Source organism: Chamaea fasciata, unplaced genomic scaffold (genome assembly GCF_029207755.1).
Source record: "Chamaea fasciata isolate MVZ Bird 193981 ecotype frontalis unplaced genomic scaffold, bChaFas1.0.hap1 SCAF_1, whole genome shotgun sequence".
Lineage (NCBI taxonomy): Eukaryota > Metazoa > Chordata > Aves > Passeriformes > Sylviidae > Chamaea > Chamaea fasciata.
Window position 1 is genome coordinate 122,518,962 of NW_027094086.1, and position 22,473 is coordinate 122,541,434.

Genomic DNA, 22,473 nt, shown 5'->3' on the forward strand with positions numbered 1-22,473 from the left:
GTGCTTTAAATTCTATACAGACACTCATTTCTAAAGAGATCTGTAGTGCAGACAGCTAATCTGTAAATCAGAACTGAGGGGGCCTCAATGAAGGTTTCCTGTCCTCTGTTTAAGAAAGAGTGGGATGGGTTTTTTAGAGACAAGGAAGCATAAGAAATTATCTATGTAATCCCCCTAGGATGCTCAAAACCATGAAAATATGTATTGTAACAAGTGGTCAAAGCTGAAGTTGTTTATTGAAATGGTCTAAAAATCTCTTTCTGGAAATAATTACTGAAAAACCCCAGTAGTATATTTAGTTGAACAGATGTATTCTGAAAGAAGAACATTTCAGTTGTTGTCACATGAAGTTTTAAAGAACGGTGTTACTCTAAGATTTTTTGGTATTTCCACTATGCATTTTTATGTGACAGAATTGGTATTTTAGACAGAATTGTTTTCTTTCGACAAATACACTGTGTTTTGAGTCTTTCTGACTTCAGAGATATGAGCTCCCCTGTGGTCTGCCTTCAAAGTATAAAATTTACCTGGGATTCTTCTATATGCTGGCATTAATACTTTCCAGATACTACTTCATGGATTTATAGTCACCGTGGCTTGATTTCTGAAAGGAATAGATGGGTGAATAGTAGGCCAGATGAGTTATTTCATTAACCTTATTTCAGTGGGACTTTGGCCTGAAGGGCCAAAGGCCTGACCCTGTGTTACTAATCTGTGTGCCATTTTCCTGTTTTCCTTCAGTGACTAACAGAGAAAGAAGAGCATGTCATTTTAGTTTTATACTCACAAAGGACTGCAGCCCACCCGAAAACAGTCATAGTATCTTTGAAGCTATGTTGTTTCCCTGTTCCATGGAGGATGGGAAAAGACCAGGTTTCATTTTGATAGATGTGGGTATAGATCCACAGACACGGAGTCAACTGAGCTCTGAAAACACACATTTCACAGAATAGTTGGTGACATGCACAAATGGCATTTTTATTTCTACAGAGGAACAACAACCACTGTCACACACTTTTTTTTTTTTTTTTTTAAACTTTGTTATTATTGCAAGATCAAACTGTCCACAGAACGCTGGCACACCATGTGCTTTATTTTACCTCCACCCATTTGCCTCTGCTCTTGTTGCCTGTCCCCTGTCTTTCTCTCTGGTACTTGAAAAAAGTATGTAATCTCCACTTAGTGTTGAGAGCCAACATAGGTGCCCATCACGTGACTGTACTATACCTCAGGTGTTTTCATTTTCTTCTTCCTCAAAATTTTTTTTCCTCTTTTTATTTTTTTTCCATTACATACTATTACTCCCATTCTCCCTTCTTACTCATCTGCATTAAAAAGTTTTTATTCTTTCTTCTCACCCTCCCTCTGCCCAGTCACTTTGAATGGATCCTCAAATAGTTAAAGGCCTCTTGCTTTCCCCACCTACTCCTTCTCTGTGTCTCTCCCTTCCCTAACGAGGTCCCAAGGGCGTGATTGCTGCTGCTGCAGCTGTCTCAAGCAGCATTTCACCTCTTCCTCATCCTCCTTCCACAGCAATTTCACCCTTTTCTGTCCCCTGGATTTAAGACCTTGGGTTACCAAATGTCCAGATGAAATATTCTGTAATAGTACAGTAGGCCTGACAGTTTTGGAAGTTTTCAGAGAAAATTCCCATATTTGCCCCTGACAACCATTAGCTCATTTGTTATTTCCCAGAGGTTTCCTATGTTATGTTTTACAAGGAACTGGTAGAAAGTAGGTAGAATATTGTAGATAGTAAGTAGGAAATATTTCTTGGGACTTCTGAAAGATTGAAGTTCCTTCTGAGAAACTTTTGAGGAAATTGGGTGTTAGAGGTTGAAAGGGAAAGTTAAGATGCGGTTCATAAATAGCACTAGTGCTGTTTAACAGAAATTAAAGTTCATTAGTTCGTTAGCTCAGTATAACCTGTATGGATCAAGCTCAAAAGTGTCCTACAGTTCAAAAGCAGAAGTTTGTACCTGGGTAACTGATGAATGCAAATCGTTTCTCCTGCCCATAGCTAAGCTGCTGCATTGAGCAGTGGTCGATGAGTGGAAAAATCCTGCAGGCAAACTGTGTGTGTGTGTGTAGCAGTAGGGGGGAGTGGGAGGGGTGGGGAACATGGACAGGAACATGGGTGGTTTTCCAGAATTATCAAAGATTCTGAACATCTCTGGTGGACTTTCGTCTGATCTTGTCCTCAGCCTTGAAATATGGTGTGCACATTACAGCCTGCTTGCTCTCTGTGTGGTATTTACCTGTATTTTTTTTGTTCATATCAGTTAGCCTACTCTTGTCTAATTTCAGGATCCAGTGGCACTGTAGTTATTTGTTTTACTGTTCATCCTTTAAGCTACAACAAAGCAAAGATTCTTTTTAAAATAACATATAATTAACTCTTGGAATTCGTTTGCTGTAGATAAGAAATATGTAGGATTTAAAAATAGATGAGATATTTATATGAATTGTATGTGCCTTTACATTAGCCAGGATAAAAATTCATAACAAAGGTAAGCTTTTGTACCTCTGAACAAGAACTGGCACTTTCTAAGGCGGCACAGAAATTTCTTCTGCGACCACACTTTGACATGTTCCTTTAAAGATGATTTCTATCTTTGCTGAAGCATCTGGTACCAGCTGTGACTAAAGTCAGGCTAAGGCATGAGAGGGACTATGGGATTAATGTATTGCTAAGGAACAGACACTTTTTTGGAGACAGACAGTTCTAGCCTGAGTTGAGGCAGTCTGGAGTAATTGAACTGTTCAGCAGTATATAAAGTCACTATGAACTGAGCACCAAAATTAAGGCCACACTGTGGCCCTAATTAGCATGTGCTTGAATAGAGTACACAGCTGCCTTAGGATTTGCCAGGCTGTATCTTTTTATCGCAAACGGAAAATATTTTACAAAATTAAGTTACAGCCAGGCTAATACTTTGTTCCATTAAAATTTAGTTAATATGATATTGTACCAGCAAATAATCCTCGTGTGACATGACACACTAATGAACACTGGAAGATGAAGGCAGATAGAGATTGCAGAGTAATTTAGTGATCCTAACTGTTTGAAGAAAAATGTTCCTGATAAAACTTCTCCTTTGGCACCATTTTCCATCATGGGTGGTCTTGAATTCAAGGCTCAATGGTTGTATGAGAGACAAGACCATAGATGAAACATAAGCATTCATGTTATATTTCTAGGTGAAGCTGTATAACCTATAAAACACAGGAGGTCAGAAAAGGGTACCATTACAATACTCTCTTGATTTAAATTCTATCAGTCTTCTAAGTGTCCACATTTCTACAGGTGATTAACAAAACTATATGACTTGGCCTTGGAAGAGAAAACAGAACACATGAAGTTAATATGCAGATATGTCCTGTCTGACTCTGTAACCGGTAAAGATTTCATTACATCAAATTAAACTAAAACTTCATCTTGCTGAACAGAGAAATACAGGCGCCAAACCAAAACAAAAGACAGAAGAACCAGCACCATAGGCAGTATGAGAGGATATCAGTGACATGCTCCTTGCCTACACACAAACTATCCTAATAACTACCGCAGGAGGTTATGATCACAAGAAGTATGATCCAGGTAATGACCTCAAATATAACTGTGCATGCCACAGATGCCATAGACATATGGATCACTCAAAAGGACAGAAGAGAATGTCTAGATCTTTAGCCTTTAGCCATTAACTGTTCCCCAGGGAATACTGCAAATACACAATGATCAGAGCTTGAAAATGCACAATTTTGAGTTTACTGGTTACTTGTGGGTTTTCATTTTTGCAATGGAGGCCAAGATGACACTGTCACTAAGCTTCTTCCCATGTGTGGGTGGAAACCACTAGTTTTCTGTAGATTCTTGGTTTATTTTTCATTGTCAATCTAGAGCTTCATTGTCAGTTTGTCAGTTCACGTCCCTGTTAGAACGTGAGGGGTGTCAGTCCTGTAAGAGGAGTGGATGAAGCAAAAATAAAACAGATCCTGTGAAAAGTCAAAATGGAGTTGGATGTGTAAATAAGGATTAAACTTCAAAACTCAAACCATAGGAAATAACAGGTTTTTGTTGTCCAGAATTTGAGCCTATGATAGTACAGGGTATTTTTCTATCTTGAAATACCTTCTGCTTAATATATTCTTTTGTTTGCTGTTTGTACTGCAGGATATAAGACTTATACAATGAACATATAGCAGAAGTCATAAAAAGTTCATTAGTAATGCAAAAGGTTAGTTTCAAACTGTAGGCTGGTTCTCTGCTAGTTTTCCATTTTTGCCTGGTGGCCACGTCACTTTCATTCAGATCCTCACCCAATATTCCTAAGTCTAAAAAAAAAGAAACAAAGAGAAGGTCCCCTCATACAAGGAGCGAAGTAACATTTACCATGGAATGTTACAAATTCTAGATACGTTTCTAGGTTTCCCAACAAATTATTTCATTGTGTAAAACTGATAGTTCATTGAAAATGAAAACTTTAAAATAGATTAAAAAAACCTCTGAAAGAAGTCAGTACTGTCCAGCTAATACAGACCCTGTGACTAAGGAACAGTGATTTTCAGTTAATTGATGACAATCAGATAGTTGTACCTGGTGGGAGAATTGAGGCAGAATTCTTCCTGTTGGTGCTAAAAGGAGCCCTGGCCAGGATTTTCTTTTCCATCTCAACTCCTTCTATTTTGAAGGAGCTTGAATTTCCAGAGTGTCTGGAGAGATCAATCTCTTCTTGGTGGAAAGCATAAGGCCTACACAAACTGCCTGCTGCCCTCGTTGTGTTGCCCAAATGGTGGCTATGCACACCACCCCTTTTTTTGTTCTTGAGCCATTAATTCTTCAGTGGTTTGTACTATTTCTTTGTTCTGGCATTGAAGGTGCATGCAGAAACAAGGAATCATTCTTTCTGCAGTACTGTTGAACTACTGTGGGGTTTTTCCTTCCTTTGTTTTGTTTTGGCGGGGCCTTTTGGGGTTTTTTTAGAACAAATATTTTTTTCCCTAAATCTCTTTTAGTAATAGTGGCCATGGAGGTTGCCTGTAAGAGTAGTAGACAAGCATTTTTCTATTCCAAACACGGGAATGGAATCTGGTGGTATCCCTCTAAAGGAGTATAGCAAACCTTTAGGTGGCAGCCAAGGGCTGCAGTTTGAATCCCTAGAATTATTTGTAGTGTGTTTTATTGTCTCTGCGTCAGTTAGCAAGCAAAATATGATGAAGAATGAATTTCTAATCCATACAAAAGTAAAACAAGTAAAAATGGAGATGAAACAATCTTTTAAATGCTGGATATGTCTGGATATACAGGAGTACACCTGGGACTCTTTGCAGTCTGTTGTCCTTCCACCAAGTTCTGTTCCCTTCAAAGAGCTCTTAAAAGCACACCCTAAACCCCAATGTCTTACTCCTATCGATAGATTTATCATAAAAATGGCATTCAATCTAGTGCCTTCATGTTGTGCTCAGAACATGAGTGATAATTTGTGTGCAGATCAGGGTGGAGGTCGGAAACCCTTTGTGGTGCCTTAGCATGTACATCCTCTGCCCGATGACCATCACAGAAGGGTGGTGGGGATGGCTGATCCCTTTCTTGTCCCACAAAGTAACACCTCCTGAGCAGCTCCAAAGTTGGTCGTTCAAATGGTATCTTCAGGAATGATTGTTCCAACTTATTATTCCCATTCCACTAAATCGGAGTTCTGTGAAAATGGCGCGTGGTTGATTTTTTCATAGAATGAGCTCTCCTGAGTTTACATTACTGCAGTTATGCAGTAGATATGTTGAAATATATTCTAACAATGTGTTCTTAATTTATCTAGAGATGTCAAAATGTTTTTAATGAAAATAAAACTGTCTGAAAGAAACTGTAGGCTTAAGGGTCTCCCTTAGGGAATGAAATGCATCTTTGTTTTTCTAAATAATTACACAATGATATCTTTTGATGCACAACTTGCTTTTATTTTTTTTTTTTTAATTTGCTGCCATTTTCATTCAGGAAAATATGACTGCATTTGTATTTTGTAGTTTGAAAGTTAGAACTAGAGAATGAGAGATTTACAAATAACCTCATTTGTTTACTGTACTGTTCCCAAAGTTTTTCTTTGCATAATTAACAATCACATGCAGCTACAAATCATGTTGTTTACCTCTGCAGTCTAATGCAGGATACATTGCCTCACCACCCCACCGAGAGGCTCAAATGCTCAAAATTGAAGTGCCAAAAAACTACATATGTGAAGAACAAATACCCAAATACAGCATTGAGACAAGGAATTGTACCCTGACTGTGAACCAGATGTTAAAAATCAAGTAGTTTAACTTAAATAACTAGTAGTTCAGTGACTAACAAGATTAACATTAGAATATATTACTTTCTGTTAAGGAGTTTGTGAAGGTGTAAGATCTGTCTGATTGTATTTTTTAGCTAAGAAGATTATTTTTTCTTCCTTTTCCCTACTCTCTTTTTCCTTTTTTTCCCCTTTTCGCATTCTCTATTTTGTGTGAGCGCATGTGGGTGACTGGAGACATATGTAAGCCCAATTTCCAGCATTTCTGAATCTTCATGTGGCAGCAGGGGTCTCTTCAGAAGATATACAGCTGCAATAAGCATAGCTGGACTGGGGCTAACACAGATGCCTCCTTGCAGAGCCTCTTCTTTGGTTTGTGTCTTTAGCTCTGAGTGGGAGCAGAGTGGAAGGAAAGAGGAAAGCAAGGCTGTGTGTTCCCACCTGTAAAGAAGTGTCTGCTTTTCCTAAGGCTGTTCCCCCTTACTCTCATGCATTGCTTCATACCTCATCCTGCAGAAAAAGGGCAAGCATCAAGCTTTAAAAATTCTTTGCATTTGAATTGTTCACTCCCATTATCTGGCCCAAACTTCTACTCATTCATATTGCTGCTTGACTGGTTCCAAGGGGTTTGCATTCACCTCCGGAAAGCAAAGAAGGCGACATCTAATTCACATGGTTGAAATTACTTAGTAAACAGAATGGGCTGAGCTGATGTGGAATGCAGCCAAAATACTTTAAAGGATGCTATTTTTATTCAAGAGGCATCAGTAGATGTTTACAAGATAAAAAAGGTAAGGACAAAAGTTTTCCACCCATAAGACACCCACTCCTCTTGCATGTATATTCCTTATTACTGGTATTTTTTTGTTCATATAACAAAACATTGAAGGATGACTTAATAGAAACAGAGTTAGTAAATGATCTACTTACTTTTTAGTTAAATATTTTATTACTTCATTAACATTTTCTTGAAGTAAAAAATTCCCATCCACTTCTATTCAAACATGTAATCTCTCTTAAGGGAAAACTTATTTGGAGGCTCTGCCTCACAATCATGGTTTTCTAAGTGACAGTGACCAGCTGAGCATTTATGTGCTCTTGTTCTGAGCTACACTTAGATATTTTGTGGTCCATTTCCCTGCTTGGGGAATATTTGGGATATGGAGGTGGTTTGAAATGTTTGTTTGGATGAGATGAGGAATGATCTCAGAAGTTACCAGAAAGAAGGGGCTTATTGAGATGGGAGGTAAGAGAGGACGTGTCCAGTATGGTGAAGAAGGAATTACACATTAGCTCATATAAATAATAATAGCAGGTGTGGGTAATTGCACTTTAGCAATATCGTGTTTGAAAGCAGTTAAGTTGTAGTTTCTTAGCAACTGCTGCTGACAGCCACGTTTTAAGTGGCCAAGGCTTTCAAATTAGACAACACCCTCAGCCTGCTATACAGCAGTATTGAATGGAGGGAAAAACTAAAGCACAAGTGTTCTTACTCTGTAAACAAAACACAACAGAGTGCCAGAGCCGCAGAGGAGGTGATGAAATAGAAAAAGCAAAAATTACATCCACATTTCTGGGTAAGCCTTTCCAGGAACAACTGCTGAGGAAGAATATTTATGGAGAAAGGCACGATCCATGACATACTAAATCAAATGGGTATGCCTTAGGGAATGTTGACAGGGACATAATTTGTAAGTAGGCAACTTTGTTATTATATTAGCATGTTTTGCTCTGTCTTCTTATATATTTGTCAAGTAAAATCTACTTGTCTGCATATAAGGGTGCACATAAAGAATTTTATTTTATGTTAATGAGTGTGTCTGTGTTTAGTGTGAAATGTCAATGTTATAACAAATGTTCATCACTTTGAACCATGCTATCAACTTAATATTAAATAAAAATATTTCCTGGCAGAAGTCTGTGATAAAGCCAACCAAGAAGAGTCGAGGGAGTGTTAAGGAGTCTAAAGGGTTCATCCTTTTGGCTAATTGAGGATCATTTACATTTGGCTGATTCATATTCTATCATCTCAGTTGTTTTCAATTCCTTATGGATGCTCCACAGGAAGATTTTTCTGATGGTTAATATTATCCCCAGTAAGCTAGGTCCTATCCTAGCAGTCAGTAACATGCTCCTGATTCCATAGAGCCATCAAGAAGTTAGCTGTAATTTTTTTTCCTCTTTTGAAATCAGAATATTTTCTGGTAATACATAGGCTATGGTAATACCCATAGTTCATTATGGATAAAAGTTCTCCAACTCAAGGTGGAAAAGCTATTATAGAAATTAAGGCATATCCTGGATCAACAAGTTTCAATTCTGGAACATTGCCCCACCTTCTAGCTTATGATTTTGGTAAGTAGGAATGTCAGCCTGTCTCGTACACAAATGATATAGTATGTTGTGCCCTTATTCTGGCTCCATAAAATTCTTTTAACTCTTTTTAGGTAAAACTTATGTATGTGAAAGATAAGTGGAATTGGATTCTACAGGTTTTAAAACACTAGTTATTTTCCCATTATCTTTCAAGTGCAAAGCACATTTCTCTGGCCTGTCTTTCTTTAACAGATATATAGGAAGATATTTCTGGAAAGAACCTGTTCTAACATGACATTCCACTGTGTCCTTCATGAAGACAAGTGTAGTATTTATTTAGAGTGAGATGAGGCTATACAAAATATATGCAGTACCAAAGACTGAATAGTAATCTGGTTTATTTTGCTCTTTTCACCAGCTGTTTAAATCTTATCCTATGTAACCTCATACAACCTCAAGTGTGACACAGATGCCAGAATAACCACACTTAGAAGTCACATTGTTATTATGTGTTCAAAAGCACATACAGTATTCCCAGGGGCTTCATATGATAGCTCATAGGATATGACATTTAGAGACAGTTAATGGATTTGGAGAGAAGAAGTTATTTATCCATGACTGTTTGCTATTAGATGGGGAGTCTCCAAATATTACTTTGTTGGGAAAAGGCCTCTAGCCTTTTAATAACATCTCATTGAAGTATCTATCCTCCAGCTTTTACTGTAATTTATTGAAATGAATCTGATGTGTTTTCTCACATTTCTTCATTTCATTTCATTTCAGTTTTATTCATGGCTTGCTTGTTAATTCTTCTATCTTCATGTGACATAAAAACATCTTTCAGTACTTCACTGTCTTTTTTTTTTTTTAATTTATATTCCAATGAGTTGATGAATGCCCATGGCTTTCACTGTGGCATGGTACATGGATTTTCCAACACGAGATATATTTATTGGCTTGCATTTTGGACAGAAAACACTAACACTGCCCAAACCTGATTAATCAGAACCTGATTTCACTTCTGGTGAATATACTTCTCTTTCTTTCTGCAGGTGTTCATATAGTTTTCCAACAGCAGTACTGAATTACGAATATGAGTGGACTGTCATATACTGAACCCAGATTTTCAAAAATGGCCTGGATTCAAAGTACCTTGGAACTGACCAACATAATTTTGGATATCCAGCTTACACAGGGGCTGATTTTCCTTCTAGTTCCCACTGAAACCAAGTGGATTGCAATCTGAAATCTGAAGATGGTTGCACACACCATTTTTCTTACAGAAAGCCAGGCTTAGTTCCTTACCTACCTGCTACCTGCTACCCTTTTCTGTGTTCCTTTTTTAACTTAGATGAACTAGGAAAAGTAGGGCTTGTATTAATAAAAATCAATTGTTACTGATACTGCTACTTTTTTTTTTTCCCCACTGTGGAATAGGAATTTATTTCTGTCAACATTTTTACTAAAAATTATTGATACCATCTTTCTTTGTTCTGTAGTTATTTCTCAGTTATTTTTGTATGATTCAAGCATATAGTTCTGAGTGATATTCAGGAACCACTTCTGTGATTGTATGTACTGTTCACTTAGGCCATGTAGGTTTTTAAAGCCATCTTCATTGGCTGATGGCAGGGCACCTATCCTGTAAATGAACATGTTTCTTTTCTGTTGAAAAGAGATGATGCTGTCTCTACAGAGCTTCTATCTATTACTCCCAATTCAATCATTGACACTTAATTTCTCTTTTATTGTCTGTAGCCTGTGACTAAAATGCAGCAGTGACTCACTATTATATAAAACAGGTCCATATTTTTCTTCTTAACTTTATGCTTCTTTTCAAAGTATGGGCGTGCCAGCTCTAATGTGCATATGGTATCACTGGGAAAGAATTTGGAGGCAGAATAAAAGTATTCATTCCTTTCACCAGAAATTCCACCTATTTAAAGACTTTTAAACAGGCAGATGGGAAATGCCTAAAAAAGTACAAACCCAGGGAAAGCAGAAAAAGAGCAGGTTGGAATGGACCATCTGTGAAAACTTTCTGAGTATCAGATGTAAGTCTTGAATTGCTGGCGTAGAGAATGAAAGCATCATTATCTCCACATGATGCAGATGTTGGGTCTGCCTCAAAATATCGCAAAATTGTTCAATCTTTGCAGCAGTAATTTTCCAAGTTGTATGAATGGCATAATCTGAGCTGGATTCAATAGGCTGACATCACCTGACCAATCCAGTAAAACAGAGGTCCTTTCTTTTATGCCCATTTACACACAGGATTTTCAGTCTTGTTATTTTTTCCATTGCTGGAATGGTAAGTTTGGTCAGACAAATTTGGCAATTCCAAGAGAATTCCTGAAATTATTTGACTGAAAAACTAGTTGGATCATTTTACAACTAAACTTATGAGACTTACTACTCTATGAAAAGTCATAATAAACCCCCACAATTAGGGATTTTTTCCTTCATTTTCTTTCCTTTGATTTTTTTAAAAATTATTTTCATTTTCCAGTGGATTCTGATGGAAATATCCTCTTAAAAAAACCCCCAAAACTTTACAGTTTTGTTTATTTCTCTGAGTGCATGCATTTGAAGAAATGAAGAAACAATTGTTTCATTAGTATTAATTAAGCAGTTATCTTTTAAAAATTATTTAGCACTATTATATTATATTGTAATATAGCAACAATGATTTTCAACTATAAAATCTTTCCCTTAAATGAAAGAGTGGACAGTGACAAATATGAACAGGAAATGGTACTGGCAAGAGTTTAAAGTGCTCATCTAAAATGAACTGTATTGTTTTGAAAGTAATGTTAAAAGTCATCTTGCCCTGTTCTTCCCAACTCCCCTCCCCCTCAGGGGAGTTTTTTTTATTAGGGGTTTCTTTAAGTGTAGATCCCAGCTTCTGAGTAAAAATTTGGAACGTGTGTGTATATAACAATATAATTAGTGAATACAGTGAGCCATTGAAATTGGAATGAAAAATTCCCCACCAGATTTTATAACAGCTGCTGAAGTCATGTGGATAAGCCTGCTCCCAGTCTGAACATCACGGGAAAGAGATCAAAGGATTGTTCAGAGCTAATCATGCCTAGAGTAGGGTAAAAGAAACAATGGCAAAATCATGTTTATTTTTTTATTTTTTTTTAAATTAATTTTTTTCATAATTATTTTACAGAGAACTGAAACCTTGTTTCAAAACTTTCAGGCTCAATTTGAAGTTATCCACCCAGATTCTCCATAGGAACAAATACGTTGCTATGGAAATGGACCAGAGCAAAGACAAAATATAGATGCAAAAAGATTCCCCAGAGTAATGTAATTTGAGGCATAAGTACACTGCTTAAACAGTATAAACAGTGTCCTGGTATGCCTTGTTTTCTTCACCAAATGTAAAATAAAATATTCCTAATCCTAAATGATCTGTTGTTGTTTTAGGACAACTTTTAAACCTTTCAACTTTTAAAAGGTTAGCCATTCTTCTAACATTTTGTCCACCTTTTTTTTTTTTTAATAAAAGACAAAAAAGAAACTTTTTTGATATTGCTTAAATGTTCTTAAAAGAAAGGAGTAAATCAGCAATAAATTGGATAAAACTTCCCAGAAAAAGCAATGGTGAAGATGATGCAAAAGGATCTTGCTTGCTGTGAGTTTAGTATTCTCAACAAATGTGTAAAAATGTATTCCTTTTTCTTCATTGCTGTAAAATACGTTGAGCCCATGTGGAACTTCTGAGAGAGAAATGATGAGTACTTCTGCTCTGAAACCCATACATCTGCTACTTGGCATAAGCAAAAATCTTTGTCAAGTTTTTGGATCAAAGGACATCTTCACAGTAATTCACCAAATGGAAATTAACTGCCAGGGTCAGAAATGCATTTATAAAAGTGCAATAGCTCCTGTAATTTTTTCTTATAAGCATTATTTTCACATGTCTCTCATTTTTAGCAAGTAGCTTGTGGAATTCAGTGTACATGGCCTTTTATAGCATGTAGTACCACAATGAGAGACTACTGAGAGGGGATCTCTACAAGCATCCAGAGGGAGGGTGTCAAGATGATGGAGCCAGGCTGTTCTCAGGGGTGCTGAGCAATAGGACAGGAGGCGCTGGGCAGAAACTGCTGCACAAGAAATTTCAGTTGAATATGAGGAGGAACGTCTTTACTGTGCAGGTGACCAAGCACTGGAACAGATTAACCAGAGAAGTTGTGGAGTCTCCCTCGCTGGAGATATTCAAGAACCATCTGGACTCAATCCTTTGCCATGTGCTCTAGGAAGGCCCTGCTTGAGAGCAGGGAGGTTGGACCAAATGACCCACTGTGGTCCCTTCCAAACTCGTCCATTCTGTTATTCTGTGAAGACAAAGAAGAAAATATTCAAACTATAGATTAGATAGATCAGATTCATGGATACCTTGTTCTTAATATGTTCTTAACATTACATCTGGAAGCTATTAAAAAAAAAAAGGATTTCTCTTCAGAGATATTTTATTGACAAGAATTTGCACAGATTGTAAAATATTTCTCTGCAACTGTGACCACCAGCCAAGTTTTTGTGTGAAAATGACTGGCTTTTTTATGTGTCCCCTACATCATATGTATTACTTAATATAGATGTGTATCTGTGCTCAGAATTAATCTTGCTAGAGAACTAAAATACTTGGAAACCCTTCCAAATAAGTGCTAGACTAAATGGGAAGTAGGCACCAGATTGCCTCCTTCAGAGTGCTTCTATATATGCACAAATACCTCTTCTTTAATGAGTTTAAGTTCCTTGAAAACTTGATGCTTGAATGTGAATTCTGTTTCTCTTGCATTTTCATTTCTAAAAAAAGTATTTTTGGATCACATTGATTTTTTTCTCCAAAACTAGTCACTAATGACCAGGTTAAGAAGTACTGTCACCTCCTCATTCAGTTCTGGAAGTAGATTGTTAAAGTGACAGCCTTAGAAGTTTAGAAGTATTGTTTGTACCTATTCTTTACCTAAACCTATCTGGGCTCTTAGGGGCTTAATCTGATTAATTCTCTCACTAGTAATGTCAAGTTTAAAAGGAATTTATGTATGCCCATGGAGGTTCTTTAGACAGAAGGCTTAATTTCCAAGATACACAAACATTCCCAGTGCTGTCTGAAGCAGGCTAATTTATGCGTGGGACAGAAATGGTTTGGGTCTTGAAAATGGGGCAGGAATTGACTGAAGTTTTGGTGAAGTTTCAAGGGTAACCAAGTATCTGTAACTAGGGTGAAACTAAGAGCTTAAACAGAAAGGCAAAATGCTAATGCTCTGTAAAAAAAATTAGTAGTTTGAAAGTTTTGTTTGCATTGAAAAAGCTGTATATATGCCACTGACAAACAGAAAAACCACGGATAAAAGTGGCAAAATGTAACCTTTGGGAACTAGTAAGAATCAAAGCTATATTAAAATCCTATCAAGTGAAGAAAGCGTGCTCCACACCACACAGACAACAAATCAGAGCCTGGTGGCAAGGCAGAAGCAATGCATTCTTCAGGCAGAGGCAGTGCATTAAAATGAATACACTTGGACAAGCAGAGCTACTACATTCAGAACAAATGCACTTCCAGTGTCAGCAAGCAAGACATAAACCCAGATGATTATTTCTAAATAAGCTGTGGCACCACTGTGTATTCTGGCACATGCCAATTTTTTTGGTATTGGTCAAGCATGACATGAGTTATTTGGGTATTGACAACATAGAACAATATAGCTGGAAATCCAGGAATCAGCAACGGACAGGTAAGAGGCAATGTTGTTCTACTTGTTGAAAAGTAGAACTTGAGAACCGTAGGGATGGCTGCCCTTCCGGTCTTGCAAATTCATTGTCTGCCTCCTCTAAATATTTCAGCAGAACACGTAGTTATTGCATAAAGCAAGTTTCCCGGAAATCCAGATGTGAATAGTCTCTTTATATATTCTCAACAGGAAGAAAATTTTTAGTATTTTAGTTTTAAAAAGTACATTAAGGTACCACATATGAAAGTTCTGGTGTTACTTAGAGTATGTGAAAACTGAGCACTTTATAGAAACAAACCCACAAGAAGGCTTTACCTGCACCCACACACAGTTATGCACAAGGACCAGAAAATCTCCCCAAAACTGAAGTGTAGAGCACAATGGTTTACACACAACGTAGAAGATAAGCAAAGCAGTCATAGGAGACAAAGTCATATCTGGAGATGAAAACTAAACTACTGAAATATGAATATCTTACCAAATGGAAAACAATTATGTAGAATCTTTGAAGAGGAAATGACAGTTTAGTGACATCTAGTGATATTAATGCTTGTCTCACTATTTCCATCAAAATATGACATCAAATATTGGTTTGGGGTAATCCATATTATACTCTAAAGGAAAATATGATTTGTGCAGATGTTCAGATTTTTGCTGGGAAAATCCAAATTATGTGTATAATTTTGGGGTTTAACAGTTTAAAAATCATTTGAAATTAGAAGTAAACTACAAGCAAATTTGGTTCAGCTTGGAATAATGGAATTGAAGAAAAATAAGCAAAGCAAAATGTAGGCAACTTAAGAAATGAAAAATGTGATTATCATGATTTTACCATGAAAATAAATCCCATGGGAGACCTTCTACTCTTCAAGTTGTTGAAATTCAATTAGTTTAGATGTTCAAGTATTCTATAAAGGCAAATACACATGCTCTCTATTTTCTAGATGTAAGCACTGAAGCTCTGAACTGACTATGGCACATTTTTATGTTAGCAAAAGAATAATGAAATGAATGTATTTTTTATTCTCTGTCTGCAGAGCCCCAAGGAGTGGAGCTTATAATGAAAACACTGAAAAAGTTAAGTGATATAACTTTTAAGACTGAGCTTTTGTTGAAGTGATTAAAAACAACACAGGATCCTTTAATCAAATAAAAAAATAAGACATTATTTTCTGCACTTTCACTTGCATGAGAACACAAATTAAGAAAAAAAAAAGCCCTGCTGTAAAATATATGGAGCCATACAATGAAGTATTATTTTAAGGCAGAGGCCCAGTGTTTGAACAGATTTGACTCAAGTCGAGCAGTATAAGTTCCTATGTCATAAAAGTGGCATGAGCCACTGAAAACATTGTTCCAGACACACCATTGCTAATCAAACATAAGTCAATAAATGTATCAACAGGTATTTCATAATCAGATGTCCTAGATGCAAATGTCGGATGGGAATGTAAGAATGTGAAAACCAGAAGAAATGAAGTAAACATTTTTCACTTTATGCATATTTCTAACAGCAGATGACCACTGATGATGGGTCAGTCAGTCAGTCTCTCCCATTTTTGCACTCATCTTTTTTGTTCTGTATGTACCTCATTTACAACCTTTTCATCTTGTGTCTTTTAGATTTTAAGAATTTGATGTTACGGTTTCTTTGTAAACCAGGTTTAGTACCATCCCAAAACTTTGACATCAATAAAAAGTGGTTTGTATTTTTTTTAATTTATTATCTTTTTTTTTTTTTTTTTTCCCTAAACCAAGGGGAAAACCACAGTTCTTTAATATGAGACCATAACTTCTCTGTTCCAAAAGCAAGCTCATTACTTTACTGTTAAGGAACAAACATACTGTAACCACACAAGAAAATTGAACACCTCTTTTCTAGTTCTTAAGCTGCGGGGTTTTTTGGAAGGGTGAAGGAGGATATTGTTGGCTTTTATTTGTTTTTCATTTCATACCATGCAAAGCTGCCCCCAAGCACCACTGGGCATGACACCCTTTGCTGTGATATACAACATGAACTGTTGATGTCCTGCCCAAAGAACATCTTGAGAAGAACAAGATGTCAGTGTGGTTACTGAATGTCTGCTTCTCAATGTTATGACAAGGAAAAACCCATGTTAGCACAAAACCCAAAGCATCTATTGCAGCGTTCAGAAGGGCTCGTGTATGTTACAATAAAATAGGCTTCCAAACTGCATAGAAAGGTAAATGCATATTTGGCATTGAGCAGAGGCTGATGAATGACCTGTGAAGCTAGAAGCAGGAGACATGATAAAATGATGTATTTTGTGTGTACAGGCCCATTGTGCAGAAATGATAATAAGGTGAAAATGACAGCTGGATATTTTCTGGTGTGCAGTTTTTCTGTCGAAGAAAATAACCTGCTGAAAATGGAAATATCCTGGGGAATGTTGATCTCTGTAGACACTTGCTTGGCTTTTTCACAAAGTGGGTTTTAGACTTTGGCTTCTGATCTAGACATCAGGATCCCAGAGTTTTCATCAACCCAGCCTTCAGATACTTGCTGATTCCTGAGTACCAAGAGCTCCATCCTTCCAGGAAAGTGCATTTCAGCATGTGAAAGCTCAGAGTCCCTGGGAACTTATTGCCCAAATACCCACCACTAAAGAGCCCAGGAAACATAGCTGTCTTCAATAACATGAGCTCAGCCTTGAAATGTTTTGCTTTTTAAGAAATTATAGCTCCTAGACTCCCATTTCAAAGGGAAATCAACTTTCAAAATTTCAATATGATTTGTGATGCTTAAAAATAATAAATGTTACCTTTAAAATGACCAGAGAAGAATGAAGGGAAAACAAAATGGAAGGAAAAAGAGAAAGGCAGTGGAGATGGACAAGCTGGAAATAATTATTTTTATTAAAATTGATGAGCTGGATGTTAAATGCAAGAAAATGTGTCAGTATAGGATGTCAATGGGACCCTTTTAAAATATTCATATTCTCAGGTAAAAAGAGCATCTACGTGTCTGCGTTTTCTTTGGTCTTTTCCCTTAGCATCATCATCTCTTGTATTCAGCTAGAGCTACATATCCCCATAGCATTTATTAGTACAACAGCAAAGGCAGGAATACTCACAAAAATATAGACTTCCTAGACTGCATCTCAGCGTTATCAGCATTTTTGAACAAAACCCAGGGGTTAAATTCTGCCTTGATTTATATCCCTGACTATTATTTTTATTGAGACTATTACTGCATACTATTCTCTTTTCTCAGATGCTATACAGGTATATTAACTTAAGTAGTTGTTATTCTGGTGTTGGACCCAACAGATCTCATTCATTACTTTCAAGTTGACTACAATTTCTTTCATCTTTTTCCTATGATTTTTTAACCTTTTCTAATTTGGGGGCTTTTTTTGCCATTATGCAATCTTTCATTTTACACAGCTATTCTGTGAAAGGGGTTCCCTAGACTGTGATTATAATTTCTCTGCATATCCGTCCTTTTATGCAGAGCTCTCCCAAGAAATCTCATTTTCATTCTGTGCAATAGTCATTCTTTTGCCCTCCTTGCTGGCCTCCAATCTGACATGTACTCTGTAGCTTGCTTAATCATCATCTGGTTCAATGATTAACTTAACATTGCAGATTGTTTAGCATATTCCAGTTGTGGTAATTTTGCAACTTATTGTTCATTCATCCTGGACTACTAACAATTTAACTGATATTGCTATTCACAATCATTGCCTGTCAGCTGAAGTATTTCAATTCTTGTGTGATCTTTATACATGAGCAGAGGTATTTGAATCCTTGTGTAAGCCTTAAATAATGAAATTTTACTTTGTTCTTTCTGTTTTTCTCATAGCATCTAATTCTTCTTCTGCCATTCAATTTTTAAAGCATTTTCTTCTCATGTAGATTATTTACGTACTTAATAAATACTTTTTCAGCTATTTGCTTTCACAGTATTATATAATCTTAGACTCACATGAAATTCTGATGGAAAGAAACCTCTGGAAGCATCTAGTTCAACTTCCTGCTCACATCAGCTATAAGGGCAGACCAGGCTTCTCTGGGCTTTATTGTGAAAACAAAGGGTGGAGATAGCACACCCTTCTCATAACCAGGCAATCTATTTCAGCTGATAAAAGCTTTTCCTTCTATCTAGTCTGGACTTTTTCAGTTTATGCCCATTGTCTCTCATCCCAACACCACCACACTGTTATGAGCAGCCTGGCTCCCCTTTTTCAGTTACACTCCACGATTTTGTAGGTAGTTTCTTTGAAATCCTCTCAGCAGGATAGTCACCTTCTTTTTATTTGGCCACAGAACCAAAATCTTTGTGATGTCTGATCATTCACCATCATCTTAAAAACCTAAACTAATACCAGCATTTGTGATTTTTATATTGCTTTACCCTTTGCTGCAGCCACATGTGCTGTTGGGTCCCGTGCTTCAGGGGGAAGCTGATTAATTAACTCCATTCAGCTCTCCCAGGAGTACTTTGCCATGTTTTACACAATTTTCTCTTGTCAGGAGGTGTTCTGATTGTGAAATGGTGGCACTGTTATTAATTCAATTAAGTGTTAACCTCCCCATTTTCTGTGTGGAGTTTGGCAGCAGTCAGGTTCTGGGCCCTGACTGACTTTTCCTGGGCAGCCTCCTTTCTGGTTCTGAAGCCAAGGCATTCACTGCAGACCTCGCTGTGCTTCACTAGCCTATTGAGATCTATCATTAGGCATGAACCTTCTGGATTTTACCACACCTTCGTTTCAGCTCCATCTTCAGTTTTCCATTTTTCTTTTCAGCATTAGTATTTTTTGGCATTTTGGTTTTACTTTTACCCCCAAATATCAGCAGATAGCAACTGAGGTTTCGTGTGTAATGTGAACTTCATCAACTAATCAAGCATAATATTTTTGTTTGGAAATGGTAATAATTCTTAGGTAGAGGTTGTGCTGTACCCAATGTCTCACAGCTGCCCAAATCTGGTTAGAGATTTGCACATTTTTATATCTTCACCTTAGTTTAGAGCACCTCCAATAACAGGGAAAAGAACAGAAATGCATCTCCTATACACTACTTGCAACATTGTCTAGATATCAAATTATTTCTTAAACTTCCTTAGGTCAGCTTTCCAAGGCATATTTAAGAAACTAAATAGATAGGAAAGCTCAAAGGAATTGATAAAATTAGTCCTTTCTGATGTCCCCAGCCAAGACAGAATTCTTCTTTCTTGGTCTGTGCTGTAAGTCTCCCCACTTTAAGAATTCTGGCGTCAGGATAAGCAAGTGTTATGTGTACACAAAACACACTGCTCAGAAGATTTTGATCCATCTCATCCACTGATTGTTCACAGTTGTACTGAGTGAAATGAGGGCAATTCCTTCAAGATCTCTGTGAGGACTCAGAATATTTTGTTATCGACTTTGATATGTGCGGGTATAAGACCTTGTCAAGAGCTGATGGACAGTTCTTTTTCCTTTATTTTAAAAAACAGTGGTATTGCACCTTGGAGCCAAACCCTAAGATCCATGAGAGATTTAGCAGGCAGGTAGGGTCAGTATGCTGCCTTTTGAAAAGCTTTATTACACTTAAGACAAACCCTACTGATTTTTGACCGGCATGCAGAGAAAAGGATTGCTAAAAGTGACAGCAAGCTGGCCATGAAACTGTAGGGGAGCAACTTAAGACAAATTTGTCCTTCTCACTGAGTCTGATTAGTCAATTCTTTAATTTTAGTCCCTTGCTGAGTTTTTCTTCATACAAATTCCTATTACAATTATCTTAATCTTAAACCCATGACTCAGTTTCAGAAGGTCACCCAGCAGGTGGCACTCCCCATCTGACTTAAAACTGATCCAGGAGCCAAGAAGAGAGAGCGCTTGGCAGTCACACGGCAGGGCAGGCCTGCCAAGCCTCACATCCTGGGTGGTAGACGGGTGCCTTCATCTCCATCCCTGCTTTCCCACACAGCTCGACACGGAGGAGTCTTCTCTGCTGACCCACTTGCAGAGGAACATTTCTAGGTTTCACATCAGCATCTTTGTGCTGTGGTTCCTTCCCTATTTCACAGCCTGCTGCATTGCCTAGGAAAATGCTGAAAAGTCCAGCTGGTGCAAAGGAAGCTGCAAGTAGCAATGAGCAGAAAAGAGCTGTAGAACTGAGGTGAAGGGTGACGTGGAAGTCTGTAAAGTGCATGCCTGAACAAGGCTAAAAAAAGCTTGGCATTGGAGTGAATCCAAATAGATTGACGTGCATACGCATTTGCCCCAAGATGTATAATTTACATCTCACCCTTCTGTAGGTTTTTTGTGACCTTTTCAGCATTTCAAGTTTCACATAATTAACATATTTCTTCTTGTTAGAGAGGCTGAAAGGTTAGAAAAGTTGAAATCAGAGATAAACAGATATCTCCTTTGAGTCAACAGATGAAAAAGGCACAGTCTGACACAAACTAAAATTATAATTAATGGAAAATATGAGACAGTAGAAGAGCATCAAATACGAAACAAGATGTCAAGTATGCAGAAAAGCTGAGTCTGAGGTGGCTTCTTCCTAGCCCCTGAGTTTCTCTATATTTTGGTGGCTTTTATCCTTCGTCCTCTCATTTTTCCCACTGAGAAACACCTGAAAGGTCTATTACAGTCTTCCTCTCAGCACAGATACTTTTTTCTCTGCATCTTCTATAGCTTTAGCATTCCCATGTTCCCAAAGAAATTGTCATGGTGTCTTTTCTTGATTAATTTTGCTGCCCTACATCCTTCTACTTTGTACCCTTCCACAGTAGTGTGCATCCTTGGAAAAATCATATGGGAGTTCGAAATTTAGGCAAGATTTTTTTGATATTTATTTTCTATATCCAAACACATTAGAGGAAGTTCTCTTTGCTACACTGGAAGAAATATTCATTACAGTCTAAATAGAAATACTGTCTTGTTTTCCTTATTGGAGATACACTTTGGAGTAAAGGGATATTATTCTTCATTCATGAGTATGTATTTTAAACTCTAATGACTAATCATGAAGCTGATATGATCTGAATTTTTGTATCATAATAGGTCATTATACAAATGCTTGTATTCTGTTGATTTTTCTTGATGTTCTTATTTCTCACGTGTCTGTTCAATAAATTTGTGCCTGCCATTACAGGTTGTAGTTAATGAAACCAGACTTCTGAAATGCATAAATCCTGTTTGTTAAAAAAGATGCATCAGAGTTTGCTCTATCAGAGACTTAAAATCACTGCCCACAGTTAAAGGGTTGACAATCTGACAGGTACAGCAGGATTTTATTTTCTCATATGATGCTGGTGAGATGCTGAAGTGCTTTGTTTATATGTAAGAGAATGCATGTTGTCTTTCTAGAATTAGAAATCCTTATTTTTACCCTTCAGGGCTTCCTTATTTTATCATTCAGTGTAGGGTTTTAGGGCAATAAACAATCTTCATTAGGGATCACATCTGTGGAATTGGGGCTCAATTACAGCACATCTTCCACTTGCTAAATATTACATACATACATATGTCAAATGTTTGTGCATGTGTATCACCCATAGTTATTTCACTATGTAGATTCTAAATGCATTCTAAATTTATGCTATATATAAATGAGAAAAAACCCCAAACAACCAAACAACAAAGTGTGGATTCCATAATTATTTTGTCCTAGGCAATATTCCAAGACACAGAGAATTACTGATGTTGTTTCTATTACAGAGTCATTAGTGTCAAACTCAAACCCTCAAAATAATAAGCCATAGCTCATTTTCCAGGAACTGTGAAATTACATCTTTTTAATTCTCCTGTCATTTTTAAATCTTGGGGTTTTTTGAGTTTTTCTTATCTATTCTCAATCTGTATAAATTGGATATACATACTATGTGTACTTTTCTATATTCACATGTGATTATGTGAAGGTCTGTGCATAGTTCTTAGTTTTCCGTATACGTATTAATTCCAGAGGAAAATCAGTTCCAGTTGCACACATGTGAAATGTCTGTTTTTCACAGCCTGTCTGGCAGAAAATACTTTGTTCTGTTGGGACTATGATAACAGGGAGCTATATGAACTCTTTTATGTCTGCATGCATATTCTCAATCTTCCATTTACAATGCCCTATATTATATTTTTGCTCTCTCAAAATTTTCTGATCAAAGA